The following is a 14,425-nucleotide window of genomic DNA, read 5'->3' on the forward strand; positions in this document are numbered from 1 at the left end:
GCTTTCAGTGCATCCTGACTCTCAATAAAGGCCCCAACCTATGTACAGCTTCATCTCCTCTCAATTATTACTTATTCCATTCTTGGACCCATTGATGAAGAAAATATCCGTCAAATTTCTTTGAACTCATTCTTGATTACTCCAATGCTCACGCATCAAATTTCCTTCCAAATAAAGCATCATCCTTCGGTGATGAAATGGTGTAATACAGGCTATAAAAGGGGTTTAAATAAGGACATAACGAAATTTTTTAAAAGCCCAGCCGGAGAAGATACCGTTTTTACAATAGAAATTTCGCTTCTTGAGCTAATTTGACCTTATAGCGGTGTAAGTTAAGATCTATATGCAAAAATCACTATATGACTGATTGGCTACTTTGGTTACCGATAGGTTAATTGGTTATTACTGTCTTTTCGCAATGTAATAAATTAACTTTTAGTTGTAATTTTACCAAATGAGTAAATACAAATTCGACTTAATGTGGACTGATAGATTCCCTATTTCTGTGACGGAGTCGACGGAAGAGAATGCCAGTTCAATGTTGAGAGATAACAAATAATACTTACCAAATAATGCTAAAAACCCATATAAAAAGTTTGTCTTCCTCTCGAACGATTTATTGACTATTCTTTAATGAAAAAGGCCGAAGTCGCGGTCGGCCATAAGTGCAGCCTCACTTCTTTTATTTTTCTGGTCTACTTATGCGCTACATCAAACCTGCTCCTTCTTTTGACTGTGTGAGTTGGCTCATGAACTCGATTTTGATCTTTGCTTGTGAACAGCCATCCCACCCGCTCGCTCGACTCCGCTGAAGTTCCCATTGCCGCCTAACACTCAAGCGAGAGATATTAGTAGGAACCTACCGAGAGATATTAACATTGAAATCGTAGAAAAAATACTGGAAATCGTATTGGAGAATCACCGAGTGACTGGAAGAGATTTGGTAGTAGCCCTAGGCATCTCATTGGGCAGTGTAAGTAATATTTTGACTGAAGTATTGGGTTTCAAAAAGGTGCGGCATTCGCTAACAATGGAGCAAAAACTCATACGAATGCGTCTTTCTCAGCAACATTTAGAGCGTCTTCGAAAGGATAAAGTGGATTTTGTGCGTCGATTTATCACTATGAATGAGACTTGGGACTACCAGTATGATTCTAAGTCAAAGCCAGAGGCTAAAGAGTGGTGCGAACCTGGTTCTTTGGCTACGAAATGAGTTCGTGTCTAGAAATCGGCCAAGAAGGTGTTAGCAAACTGGTGAAACTGGCAACACTTTTAGATCAGCTGAATGAAAATATTCGCGAAAAAGACCCAGTTTGCATAAGAAAAAATTCTTTTTTATCGGGACACTGCACCGTGTCACAAGAGCATTTTGTCAGTGGCTAAAATCCATGAATTAAAGTTCGAATTGTTGGAGCATTCTCAGTATTCACTAAATTTGGCACCTAGCGACTTCCGTCTGTTTCCAGACCCAAACAAATTTATGCGTGGAAAGCGTTTTTCAATAAATCATGAGGTCATAACAGCTGTGGAAACATATTTCGCAGCCCAGCCAGATTCTCATATCAGGGATTGAATTTTTGAATTATAATAAAACAAGTGAGTTGATGTTCAGGGAGACTAAACTGAATAATAAACTGTATTTCAAACTATAAAATTGTGGTTTTCTTATCGAACCGCAAAACTTGTTGAGCAACCTAGTATATAGAAGTAAGTATGCATACAGATATTTTTTCATCATTACCAACTAATGTATGCATACTCAGTGTCGCATGGGTGGGTTTGCTGCACTCAATAATTACAGCAATATTGCGTTCCTGTTACTTTTTTGATGGCCTGTTGCTGATACACAGCTGATTAGCTGCCGCAATATTGCAGAAGTTCGTGCTGTTTGGCAATATGGAAACTTTTACCAATTACTTCCTTTCAACTAAATTTAATTTACGCTAGAAGCCCATAATAAAAGCTTACTATTCCTCTTCCATTTCTAGAACGCATTGAAACATTTTATAGTGCACTTGATTAGTTAGTGATGACCATCAGCTTGTCAACAAAACACAATGCGTGAGGTTGGCACTGTTGTCACAATTATGAGACAGAACGTGATGCTATCTGATAAAAAGTAGCCCTACCACAACTGTGACAGCTCGAACACACCCTGTATCTTTGTATTCATGTCACTTCGGTACTGGTTGTTGTTTCCCCTTTCATTGAATCAAATATTTTTAGACTTCATTAGCTTTGCAATACAAATTCGAAAATATTTCCCTTTGAAAATTGTATGTATTCTTCCACACGGAAGTACTCGTCTACACCCACTACCGCTCAGTTGCATTGCATGCCTCAGGATACTCGCACTCGTGTGCGACTGTCTGTTGATACATATCTACATAGCTGTCTGAGTATTATAGATGCATTTATCTGTTTTTAGTATTTGTTAAAATCCACGATCGCTTGGTAACACCGCAAATTTTGCTTAACTCTAATTCATAAGATGGCCATCAATACATACCTGCAAGTGCGCATAAATATATGCATGCGAATGTGTATGTATATGTATGTGTTAGCGATATGTCCATCTGCAGTGTAAAAATATGCACGACGTGTGTGTACTGCGCAGTGAGGGGCAAACGTGTATTTATATATCCGCAATTTGGATGCGTTCCAATGCATTAGCAAATATTCGCGCTGCTACAAATGCGCGCACATCCCATAAACGCCAGGCCAACTCAAATAAATACAAATTGATACTTTCGGCACATATGTATGTATGTATGCACATACCAAAGCATACATACGAGCATTACATATACATGTACCGCTACTTTTCTATATACAGTGGCGGACATAAATATAGGAACAAACAAATTTAGTTTTTAATTTTAGGATAGAAATGTTTTTTTTCCTTGTTCATTCCTCTCGGGAGCATAGGGCCTCGACAAGACTCAGTCTTGCGTTGGTTTCGTTAGTCTATTTTGCTTTCTGGCAGGGTAGCTGATTAGCCTTCCGCCTCAAGTTCTAAATAGTGGGAATGCCCGCCTGTCGTTGCTTAGGAGCAACGCATTCGTACTGCTTGAAGCGCCATCTGTATTTCACATTTTTCTACCAGAAGGATCGCACAGATGGTGGAGGATTTCGCTAAATTTTGGTGTGTCTGCGCTATACCGCGGTCGCCCGCTTCCTCTTTCTGGCGCCACTGATGCAATGTGTAACTGTGTGTTTTTCTTTGTTTCTTGCTTGTTTTAACAGTTTTAATGTTGACGACCGTCCGCGTGAAGGAAGGCCAAAAACCTTCAAAGACGCTGAATTGGAGTTATTGCTCAATGAGAATCCGTGTCAAATGCAAGAAAAGCTTGCTTCAGTATTAAGAGTTACCCGCCAATCCATTTCCAAGCGATTGCATGCTTTGGGAATGATTTAGAAACAGGGGACTTGGGTTCCTTGTGAGTTAAAACCAAGGCATGTTGAACGTCATTTATTCGCTTGTGAACAACTGCTCCAGCGGCAAAAAGGAAGGGTTTTCTTCATTGCATCGTGTCGAGTGATAAAAATGGATTCATTACAGCAATCCAAAGAAAATAAAGTCATGGGGATTGCCCGGTCATGCTTCGTCGCTTCGGCCGAATATTCACGCTGCGAAGGTTATGCTATGTATTTGGTGGGACCAAGTTGGTTTTATTTATTATGAACTATTAAAACTATGCGAAACCATCACTGGGGATCGGTGTCGACTTCAATTGATGCGATTGAACCGAGCACTGCGCGAGAAGTGGCCGCAATACGCGGAGAGGCATGAAAAAGTGATTCCACAGCATGCCAATGCTCGGCCTCACGTTGCCAAACCCGTTAAAACCTACCTGAAAACACAGGAATGGGAAGTCCTACCCTACCCGCCATATTCTTCAGATCTTGCGTCGTCCAATTATCACCTGTCCCGATCGATGGCACATGGTCCAGCAGTTCCGCAGCTCCATTCATGTGGAGACATCAAAAAATGGCTTGATCCGCGGATAGCTTCAAAAGATGACAGTTTTACCGCGACGGTATACGAGATCTACCAGAAAGATGGGAAAAAGTAGTAATCAGTGATGGGCAATACTTTTAATGATTCACTTGTAACCATTTTTTCAGAATAAAGCTGTATTTTCTTCAAAAAAAAAAACAGCGACCACTTAGTTGCGCACCTAATACAGAAACAGGGAAAGTAGGTGAATTAGTGCGAGGACCGTGCTTTACGTGGGATTCGAACCCACAGCCTCTGGGATGGCAAGCTAGTGCACTTACGCTAGACTACCGAGGCCGCTATAGGTTAAGGAGAGAAATGTACTAATTTCATATTTTTTTGTGGTTTCAGTTAGAAGATTTTCGTTACCTGTGGTAAATGTTTTGTTTTTTCTAATACATTTCAAGCATTATATGATGTAGTGAGTTACATAGAGACTTCTTCAAGTAAGCACTACCTGCTAGACGCTTTAACCCTTCACATGCAAGCGCTCTTCCTGTCCACATTTGTATGCCCGCAACTGTATGCTTAATTATTTACGTTTGTAGCCAGCACCAGCAGTGGCATGAACACATTTCGTGGCATTCGCCTGGGCTTGTGGAAGCTGGTGGTTGGTGGTTGGTGCGTGGGGATAGCGTTCGGCGTCCGTGTTTCATCACTCAATCATTGCAACAAAATTACAAATAAATAGACCATCGCTTTTAATAATTTCATTTATCAACAAAATGCTATTAACTCAATTCCTCGACTACACTTATGGAGCGTAAAAAGAATGTTGCGAAAGTTATGACATAATAGTTTCAGATGTTTCGTACGTACGGATGTAAGGCACCTAATATATGATGACTGAGCACGTACGGGCCGCACAATAGAAGTAAAACCATTTGAGAAATCCTTTTGTGTTGCAACTGCATAACTTTTAATATGCTTCCATGAATCTGATCCGATAATGAGTTTGATTTATTGATGAGAAACTAAGGACGTACTCAACGATAGTACTTACTCACAATCAGGTCTCACTGATTTGGGTGCCAGGACTTTTATGGCAGACTTTTATGGCAAAAAGGGGCAGAAGGGCTATTAATATTTATAAATAATATAACACCAAAAAATGGATCCAAACTAAAATCAGGGAAGACCCGAATGGCACAAGCCTTAATCACTCCAAATAGTTTTCTAACTTCAATCCAAGTCGTTCCAAGTCGAAGACAATGTTGCAGGACATCACTACTTTTTATTACATTTAATATGGAATGGCTGTATATTATTGACCATATAACAAAAAAAAAATTTTAATCGGTTTGATTGCTAGAGTTCACCTAAATCTAAGTGGAAAAGTTCGCTTCAACAACTTCCAGCAGCATCCGATTTCAGCAAATTTAAACATCATCGCACAGCTTTTTGCTAATCAGCCTTAAGGAAATGCTTAATGCTTATGAATCATCTAATCCTGCCTGAGGTCATAATATCAATATGCCTCACTTTTTGTCTTTAGTCTATGAGATGTATCATGCCTGCTTCTTCTTCTGGCTGTGCAACTTGGCTCGGTACCATCCGGGTCAATCTCTGATCTCTGTTTGAAGTCCCTATGACCGCCTGGTACACAGGTGAGAGAGATATTTACATTGCTTAAAATTTTTGCTGCAAACTAAATGCAAGTGAATTCAATAAAAACGAAAGCCTAGGTTGAGAACTTCCTACTCTGATGACGACCAGATAAAGAAAAAAGTAGGACTTGAACGCCAGGTCGTATGAGTGATTTTTAGAAATTTTTACGTGAAATTTTCTCTCAACGTCAGGCGACGTTCTAACATGCGGATATCTGATGCATTGCAAAATAGGACGTTTTTAATTATCATGATCGGAAATGCAATATGGGTTAAAATAATCCAAAGCAAAAAAAAAAGAAATTAGCCTCGCCGACTTGCATGGCACAGCTCGAAAGTCATGCTGCGTGGCATAATAATGGGTGATAAGATTGGAGGTACTTTTTCTAATAGGGGTTTTTGACAGATCACTACTGAGACTGTCAAACTAGATGCATAATTTTTTCCAGTATTCATTGACATTTCATTCTTTCATGTTATTTCAACCTTCCAACTAACGCCTCAACAACGTTTACAAATCGTACAATTTGAATTACGAAAATCGACGCTCTGTGAAAAGTGGCCCGGCCAACTTAAAGTATACAGCGATGAGGACCATTTTTGGCTCAATGACTACGTCAATAAATAAAATTGCCGTAATTGGGTTGAAGAGCAACCCGAAACTATTCTAGAGCAGCCATTACATCCATTGAAAACAACAGTCCCCATTTGGTGCGACAACCCGCTAACGCGCCATGATAAACAACTTTTAAATACCCGAAATCGAAGCCCGTGATCTTCACATCACTTGGTTCCAACAAAACGTCGCTACTTGACATACAGCACGTGAAACAATGGATTTACTGCGTTACTGTTTCGGTGGGAAATTTATTCCGTCTCGGATCAGTGGATAGGCCACCAAGATCGTATGATATCACACCTTTGGACTTTTATTTGTGGGGGTAAGTAAAGTCTAAATGCTTTTGTGGATAAACCAGCTTCGATTGAGACATTGATAACCAACATAACTAAAGCTATTCACGAGATACCGACCGAGGCCCTCCAGTGAGTCATTCAAAATTTGTGTTTACGGATGACCGAATTACGGGGCAGTTGCGGCCAACATTTGAAAGTGATTATTTTTAAAAGGTAAATGACATGAATGGATCTACACAAAAATAATAAAGATTGCCCAATAAATCTGAATTTTCGTTGTTTTATTTCAATCTGAAATCTGTTGTCTCTATATTGATCACGCTTTATAAGGTGTTGAAATCGTCTAAAATCATTCCGAAGCACCCATGTAATAAATGGAATTGAGTCAAGTAGTTTGTACGCCAGTTAAAACCCACTTGAGTGAGGAAAGAAAAATTGTACTTTAAGGGGACAGATAGCTGTAAGCGGCCATATTTCCCCTGATTTTCATTAAAATTGTTTAAAATGAAGAAGTCAATATATTTTTTTCAAAATTCGCATACAGTTTATTTATATATTAAAATAATATCCATTTTTTTTGTTTTAATCATTTAAAATGGCGGATGTACACTCAATTCTTCCAGGAAAGTTGCAGCGGGGCTTCTCAATCGGCGGGCATTGTAGCATCGGCGTCAGTGGCCTGAATACAAGAACCAAACATTTTTTTGTTTATTAATGTCATTATTTCTATATGAATTGAACCAAATTGGAAAAAAAAAATCGGGGAATAAAATGCTTAAAAAAATGAATTTTGGGACGAATTTTCCTACTATTTTTGCTTCGAAAAAATTATTTTTTCGAATCATTTTCAAAAACTTGTACACTAAAAACTTGTTCACATAGAAAGCAATATCATAAAAAAGATGTGTGCAAAATTTCAGGGAGATCGGTCAATAACTTTTCGAGTTATCGTGTACGCCTATTCGAAAATCATAGTTTTGAGAAAAACGCGTCTAAAGTTTAAATACATACATAAATGGTATACCTCTCCCAGCGCTCGAACGCAAAGAATAGAGTCGTCACGGTTGACGATCTATAATATAAGAAATACTTAAATTTACGTTCTAAAATTTGTTTAACATATTCTTAAAGGATTATATTAACATTTTATGAAAGAAAAAAAATTGTTTTCGAAATTTTACAGGTATTTGTCCCCTTAAAGCTAATGTAGTCCAAATATTAACTCTTTCTGAATTTCCAACTACTTTGATCACTGATGCAAGGGCTTGTTGCATAGCATTGCCATTTTTACGAAATGGCCAAACAATATGTCAAATTCTTAGAACTTCGAAAAGGGGCAATGCGTCCATTTTTCTTGTCTTTGGATTTCGTAGATGCATTGTGGAATACATAAAAGCAGAAGTCCATGAGAAACTCTGGCCTAAAAAGTGAAAGAAGGAAAAAGTGTTTAACTATTAGTGCACTGCAAGAAAGAACATCGCCTTTTTATTCGCGAACTCAAAAATGATGTTAAAAATTATAAATTAGCGGAAAATACTAGAGCGTAAATATTTTATTATTAATATAGCTGTACTTGTGTAGATATATTTATGATGTGTATTACAATATAAATTAAAATATATTTCTTCATTTTTCACACTATTTCCCATTACATTCAGGCAAATGTAGATTTTCAAATGCTAGTCATATGGATATGTATGTATGTATGCATGTGTATGTTTATGTATGCACTTATGTATACGCTTATTTACATGCACATGTGTATGTGTGTATGCCTTACTTGTTTCAGCTAAGTAGTGAATGTTGTGAATTTCTTAGCTAAATAGTACTGATTTAATTTGGTTTTATTTTATCTAGAAAATTCTATGAAATTTGTGTGCTTGGCAGATTAATTTATTTTTATTTAATTTTTTTGTGTTGATTTTTTGTATTTCACAGGCTTTGATGGTGAGAACGCACATTTTTTGTTGGTATTTTAGAACAAAAAAAAACAAAAAAACGTCGCACTAATACATAAGTCAAGTCTACGTTTTATAATATACAGGCACACATAAATATTTCGTATTTAAAGAGAGCGCAAAAAAGAAATACATAAAATTGTGACAAAACTAGAGAATGTCCATGAATTTCAAAAATAAATAAGTATGCAAAAACAAACACAAGTGGGGTTAACTATGTACGCACACATACACATATTTGAGCTTTTTACATAGGAATTTTTCTTGGGGGTGTTTTGGTAGATAGCAACTAAGTATGCAGGTAAATAAGTAGGCATATTTGTGTGCAAAATATCAGACTTCATGCCAAATGTAAAATATATTATGTTCTATATAATTGTTTTCACTCATTTTATTACATAAAAAGTACCAAACATTTTTTTTCCTTGTTCACTCCTCTCGGGAGCATAGGGCCGCGACAATACTCAGTCTTGCGTTGGTTTTGTTAATCTATTTTTTTTTTGTTTTTTTTTTTGTACCAAAAATTACCGTCATTTAAGTTTTTATTGTACTTGCAAAATGCCACATATTTTCCTTATAGACTCATCAAATCAATATAAAAAGAAGAAATAAATAAAAATAAAAAAACACATTCAAATCGCCATCGACATCAACATCAACAAACGGATCATAAGCTCAGGCGATCGCATTAAATGATCGATACTGTCATAGATCATTTCGTATGCAATTAATTAATTGAGCTAAGCGTTCGCCAGGCCGGCTGCAACACACGGCAAAGCGGTAAATCTGTTAAAAGATCGATATGAAATGTTGCGTTGGCTTATGTCGATCAATTTAGCATTACGACTGCCGCACGTCTGTTGTGTGCGGCATCATAGCGAAGACAAAATGTGGCTGCAGTCTGTCGTGTAAGTCTTGAAGAGAGCGCACATACATGCATGCGTGTATGTATGTATGTACGAGTTTTTGTGCATACTCGTATAAGTGAGAAGGCATCGTCAGCGGTCGTCTTTTGCAAGCGGCCGGGGCGTAACTTTGAAAAATCGCTTGAATTGCTCTGAAGGACGAATGCCAATATTGATTTGAAGTTCATACGAAGAGATTATACACATATACGCTTGTGTAAACACATACATACATGCTATACTAGTACGACATGTGTATTTGCGGCATTTCCTGACTTTGCATGGGGGCTGTGAAAGCCAGCTGAACAATGGATAGAGCACAAAAAAAACGAAAAAAATTATATCTGAAAAAATTATATCGTTAACACGTTTTGTAGACGCGCCTTAGCACTTGTCGCTTTTTATGTACAAATGCACATATATATATATGTATGTATATATGCCTTCTTGCCGAAATGGACCGCATACCAAACATAATCATAATACACCTTTATTTTCATGCCTCTACATAGGTATTTGCACGCAGGTTCACATTCGCATTTCAAAGCGCGCACCAAAATCGAATCGCTATCAACACCACCATCAACAGCTTCAACCTACTCAGCAATGGTAAAGTAAAAGCTACAGCAGGAAAGCCCAATGCGCTGTAGACTCGCACATAAGAACAATCTCAGTAAAACCTACTAATCACTTACACATAGACGCATTTTTCTATGATATTCTAAATATATTTTTACGAACACATTGTCCGCGTATGTGTAGATCCACATACCACAAATGTATGCATGTAGGTGTGCAAACGTCAAACGCCCAATGCGTTCGCCAAGTTGCTGAGGTACGAGTAGCCAAAAGGATCTCATGAATTATTTACTTCTTAATTTTGCTTGTACAATAAAATAAATATTCTGCTTGCGAACTATGTGCGAGTATATAATTACGCTCTCTAATATTATATACATATTTACACACAGCGGAATATATTTGCCCACCCGAGTATATGCAAATAATATCTAAGTATTTATTTAAGTAAATTTATTTTATTTTCTGCAATACATTTTTCATACATCGTTAGTGAATTGGCAATGCCGCTGTGGCCTGGCATTCGTCGGCAAAAGACACATCAAGTAAGAGCAGTAATAGTAAATTGCTCGGCGGTATGTGTGGAATACCAAAATGTGCGGCAAATATATATATATGCATGTACTCTACACATATACCAGTACATGCATAGAAACTTATGTACCCATTGTTACCGCATATTTCGCTTATGACTTCTTTTATGTTCGTACCTCTTCGGCTACTTAAGTTCTTGACACTAATAAATAGCACCATTAATTGGTTTTTATGCTACCATTCAGGTGGTTGGCACTAAGAATGCCACTAATATCAGTAAATGAGGGAAATTTGGGTTGGTTATCGCTTGAGTACTAAATTTAGTTAATAGATTTTAACAGCGGGTTTCGATAGGGGAAAACACAATACTTCTACTAGAAGAGGACTGGGTTATATATTAGATCTGAATGGGTGAGGCACATGAAAAGGCATGAAAACCACGTTGGAAGAAGGGATGGCATAAATATGATATTCATTTAGTTGGAGTTGCAAATGGTGTTAACATATAAAGCTAATACTAGTAAATAAAGATGGCTAGCCGAAGGTAATGGCTACTTTTTACTAAGTAGGCAAATGAGTAGTAAAATTCTCTCTCAACGAACAAAACCATCACTTTACAAGGTTCTCATTATGCCCGTCCTAACGAAGCCTGGACGTTGACAACATCCGATGAAGCGACGCTTGGAGTGTTTGAGCGAAAGATTTTGTGCACGTTGGCGACGGCGAATATCGCAGGCGATGGAACGATGAGCTTTACGAGCTTTACGACGACATAGACATAGCGCAGCGAATAAAGATCCAGCGGCTGCGGACGCTCCGGCTCTGAAAGTATTCGATGCGGTATCAGCTGGTGGTAGCAGAGGAAGAGGAAGGCCTCCTCTGCGTTGGAAAGATCAGATGGAGAAGGACTTGGCTTCACTTGGTGTGTCCAACCGGCGCCGGTTAGCACAAGAAAGAAAGCACTGGTGCGCTTTGTTAAACTCGCCAAAATCGCGTAAGCGGTTATCGCACCAATTAAGAAGAAGAAGAAGCCGAATAGGTGCGAGCATGACCACGATTGTCGACTACCAAGCTCGAAACCCCGGGAACAATTTTTCTAATAGCGGTCACTCCTCGGCTCACTCAGATAATGGCAAATCACCGAACATATTTCTGCCATGGAAAAGCTTCTCATAAGAAACCATCTTCATTTTTAGAAAACATCAAGACGCACTGCACAAATAGGCGGAGGAATCAGCCAAGAACCCAAAACGAATATAGGCGTCAATTATATAAAGAATGCATCCAAAGTGTCCCCTAGATGCCAGTAGTGAATAATTCCTAGATGGCACATTTTACTCGATGGTATTTTTTTTTTTGTATTTATAGTAGTCTGTAGGCACTATTTAATTTAGATAGAGCTCTCGCAGTAAAGCCAAAGTTATAATAGTTTGATTTGACTGTTTTGACATTAAATGGATAGTAAATCGTAAAGTTTTGTGAGTAACATTGAAGCCAATATGTTCAAGAGCTTCGGAACAATCAACAGAACCACAAATAACACTAAAAACAAACATCAAGGGCTGAAGGGCACTTCTATTGGCAAGGGACCCCAGATTTTTTAGAACGCACCGAGCGCTGTAGGATGGTAATGGATCAGAGAAATGAAGATGTTGCAGAACGCATCGGGTAAAATTTCGTTATACCCTTTTCAAATTTGTTTGTCATACTATGTGAAAACAGCCCCCCCCCCCCGCCCCCCTCAGATTTTTTTCTTATTATTTCAATTAGTAGCTGAGATCATGCTCAGTAATCTCTGAAAGTTTCACGGTGGGATTCCCATAAATTTGCGAGTTATATTCAAATACCACTGAAACATCTGTGTGAAATATATATATATATATATATATATAATGGGCGTGTACACCCTATCTGGGTGTTTGACCGAGCTCCTCCTCCTATTTATAGTGTGCGTCTTCATGTTGTTCCTTAAATGGAGGGACCTACAGTTTCAAGCCGATTCCGAACGGCAGATATTTTTATGAGGAGCTTTTTCATGGCAGAAATACACTCGGAGGTTTGCCATGACCTGCCGAGGGGCGACCGCTATTAGAAAAAACTTTTCCTGCATTTTGGTCTTTCACCGAGATTCGAACCAACGTTCTCTCTCTGAAATCTGAATGGTAGTCACGCACCAACCCATTCGGCTACGGCGGCCGCCGTGTGTGAAATACGGCTCTAGAAAATCGCGTTGAAGGAAGCAGCTGAGTTAGGTTAGGTTAGGTTGAACCGGTTAACCACTGTAGGACACACTCAGGCTCATGGCCGAATGTGATGCCGTAAGAAGATCTAGCCCTTATCCCTCCTCAAAACCAATGTGTACTTTTTATAAATTTCGTAAGATCCTTAATTTCGACAGAGCCGAGATTTTCTAATTCATTAAAGAATTGTCCACCAAAATGGCGAGTCTACTTCTGGATAGAGAAGGTCCGGGATCATATCTTCCTCTTCTTCATCTAGACAACTTCTGCAGAAGTCATGTGTTTGGACATCCATTCTCTGGGCAGTTCCCCGTAATAACTAAAATCAGTGTGTTAAGACTGTGCTTATTTATCTCTTCTTAGTAGAAGTTCCGTGCGTTTAGCATTGAGAGTCCACCACAGCTGTCGGGCGATTTTGCAAGTGGCTTCATTACGCCATCTTTCATGCGCTAATCTTACAATTTCCTCGCGGATACGTAGTTTACATGTTTGCAAGGGTATACCTATATCATTGTCTATGCACTCATCAGTCAATTTGGTAGCGATTTTCACTTGGAGGTTGTCGACTGTTTTGTGAGGGAATTTATCGCCGCCTGGCTATCAGTGAAAATATAGATATCATCATCTCCAGGCATCGCCTCACACTGTACCAGTGTAAGCAGCTGAGTTACCAATTTCTTTGTTGTATGCTGATCTGGTTTGATATGTTTACTACTTATTTTTCCCAGTTTCGTTACGCCCTCATCTCCGTCACAATTTGCTCCTGCTTAGCAGCCAGCACTCAGAGGCATGCGCCATTGGGGGTCGGACCACAGTTTTATAAAAATTGCCTTTTAGTTTCGTCTTCCATGTGCCGTGATAGCTGCAATAATTTTCTCAGCGGCAGTTTTTAAAGGGACATCATCAAAGAGTTACAGTAGTTATTAGTCTCAAATTTGTTAAATGGTTAGGCACTGGTTAAGTAGTGTCAGAAAAAATAATATATTATATTTATTTGGATATTTTTTCAGTCCGTAATGAACTAAATAAAAGATCTGAAAGAGACCCTTCATATATGTCCTGAACTGTATTTTTTTTTTCAAAACACAAAAAAGACTGGCAGCTGCACATCTTTGCATGCCTGCTTTTTAAATGTGCAGAAACCAAAAAAAAAATAATAATAATTCGATGCGCATTTAAATATAGAACTTTGCAGAACCGATCGATTTTAAAAACGAATTTCAAAGGAAACTTTGTGAAAATTCATGTGGCTCCACGAATGGAGGGACCTACAGTTGTAAGCTGACTCCGAACGGCAGATATTTTTTAATAAAGAGCTTTTCATGGCATACGCTCAGTGGTTCGCCACTGTCATTGAAAGCAGTATACTTTTATAAAATTAAAAAAATTATTAAGTACAAAAACAAAAATAGTTAAAACTTGGTAATTCGTCACACTACCAAGATTTTCAGCCCAGGTGCATATGGGTCGTCTACAATTTTAAATAATATGTCGTAATTTTACAAGTTAGAAATTCAGTCTTCATACAGTTTTATCCTACAAATTCTATTCAGTTGTTTAAATCTTGTTCTAACAGTTTTTTGTCAGTGGAAAAATGAGAATCACTTCCTCTGTCAACTTTAGCACTTCTATTTGCATTTATGATAAATTGTTTTCAATAAGGAGTCTTAACATGCATACATACCCA

This window comes from Anastrepha obliqua, chromosome 5, assembly GCF_027943255.1.
Source record: "Anastrepha obliqua isolate idAnaObli1 chromosome 5, idAnaObli1_1.0, whole genome shotgun sequence".
NCBI lineage: Eukaryota > Metazoa > Arthropoda > Insecta > Diptera > Tephritidae > Anastrepha > Anastrepha obliqua.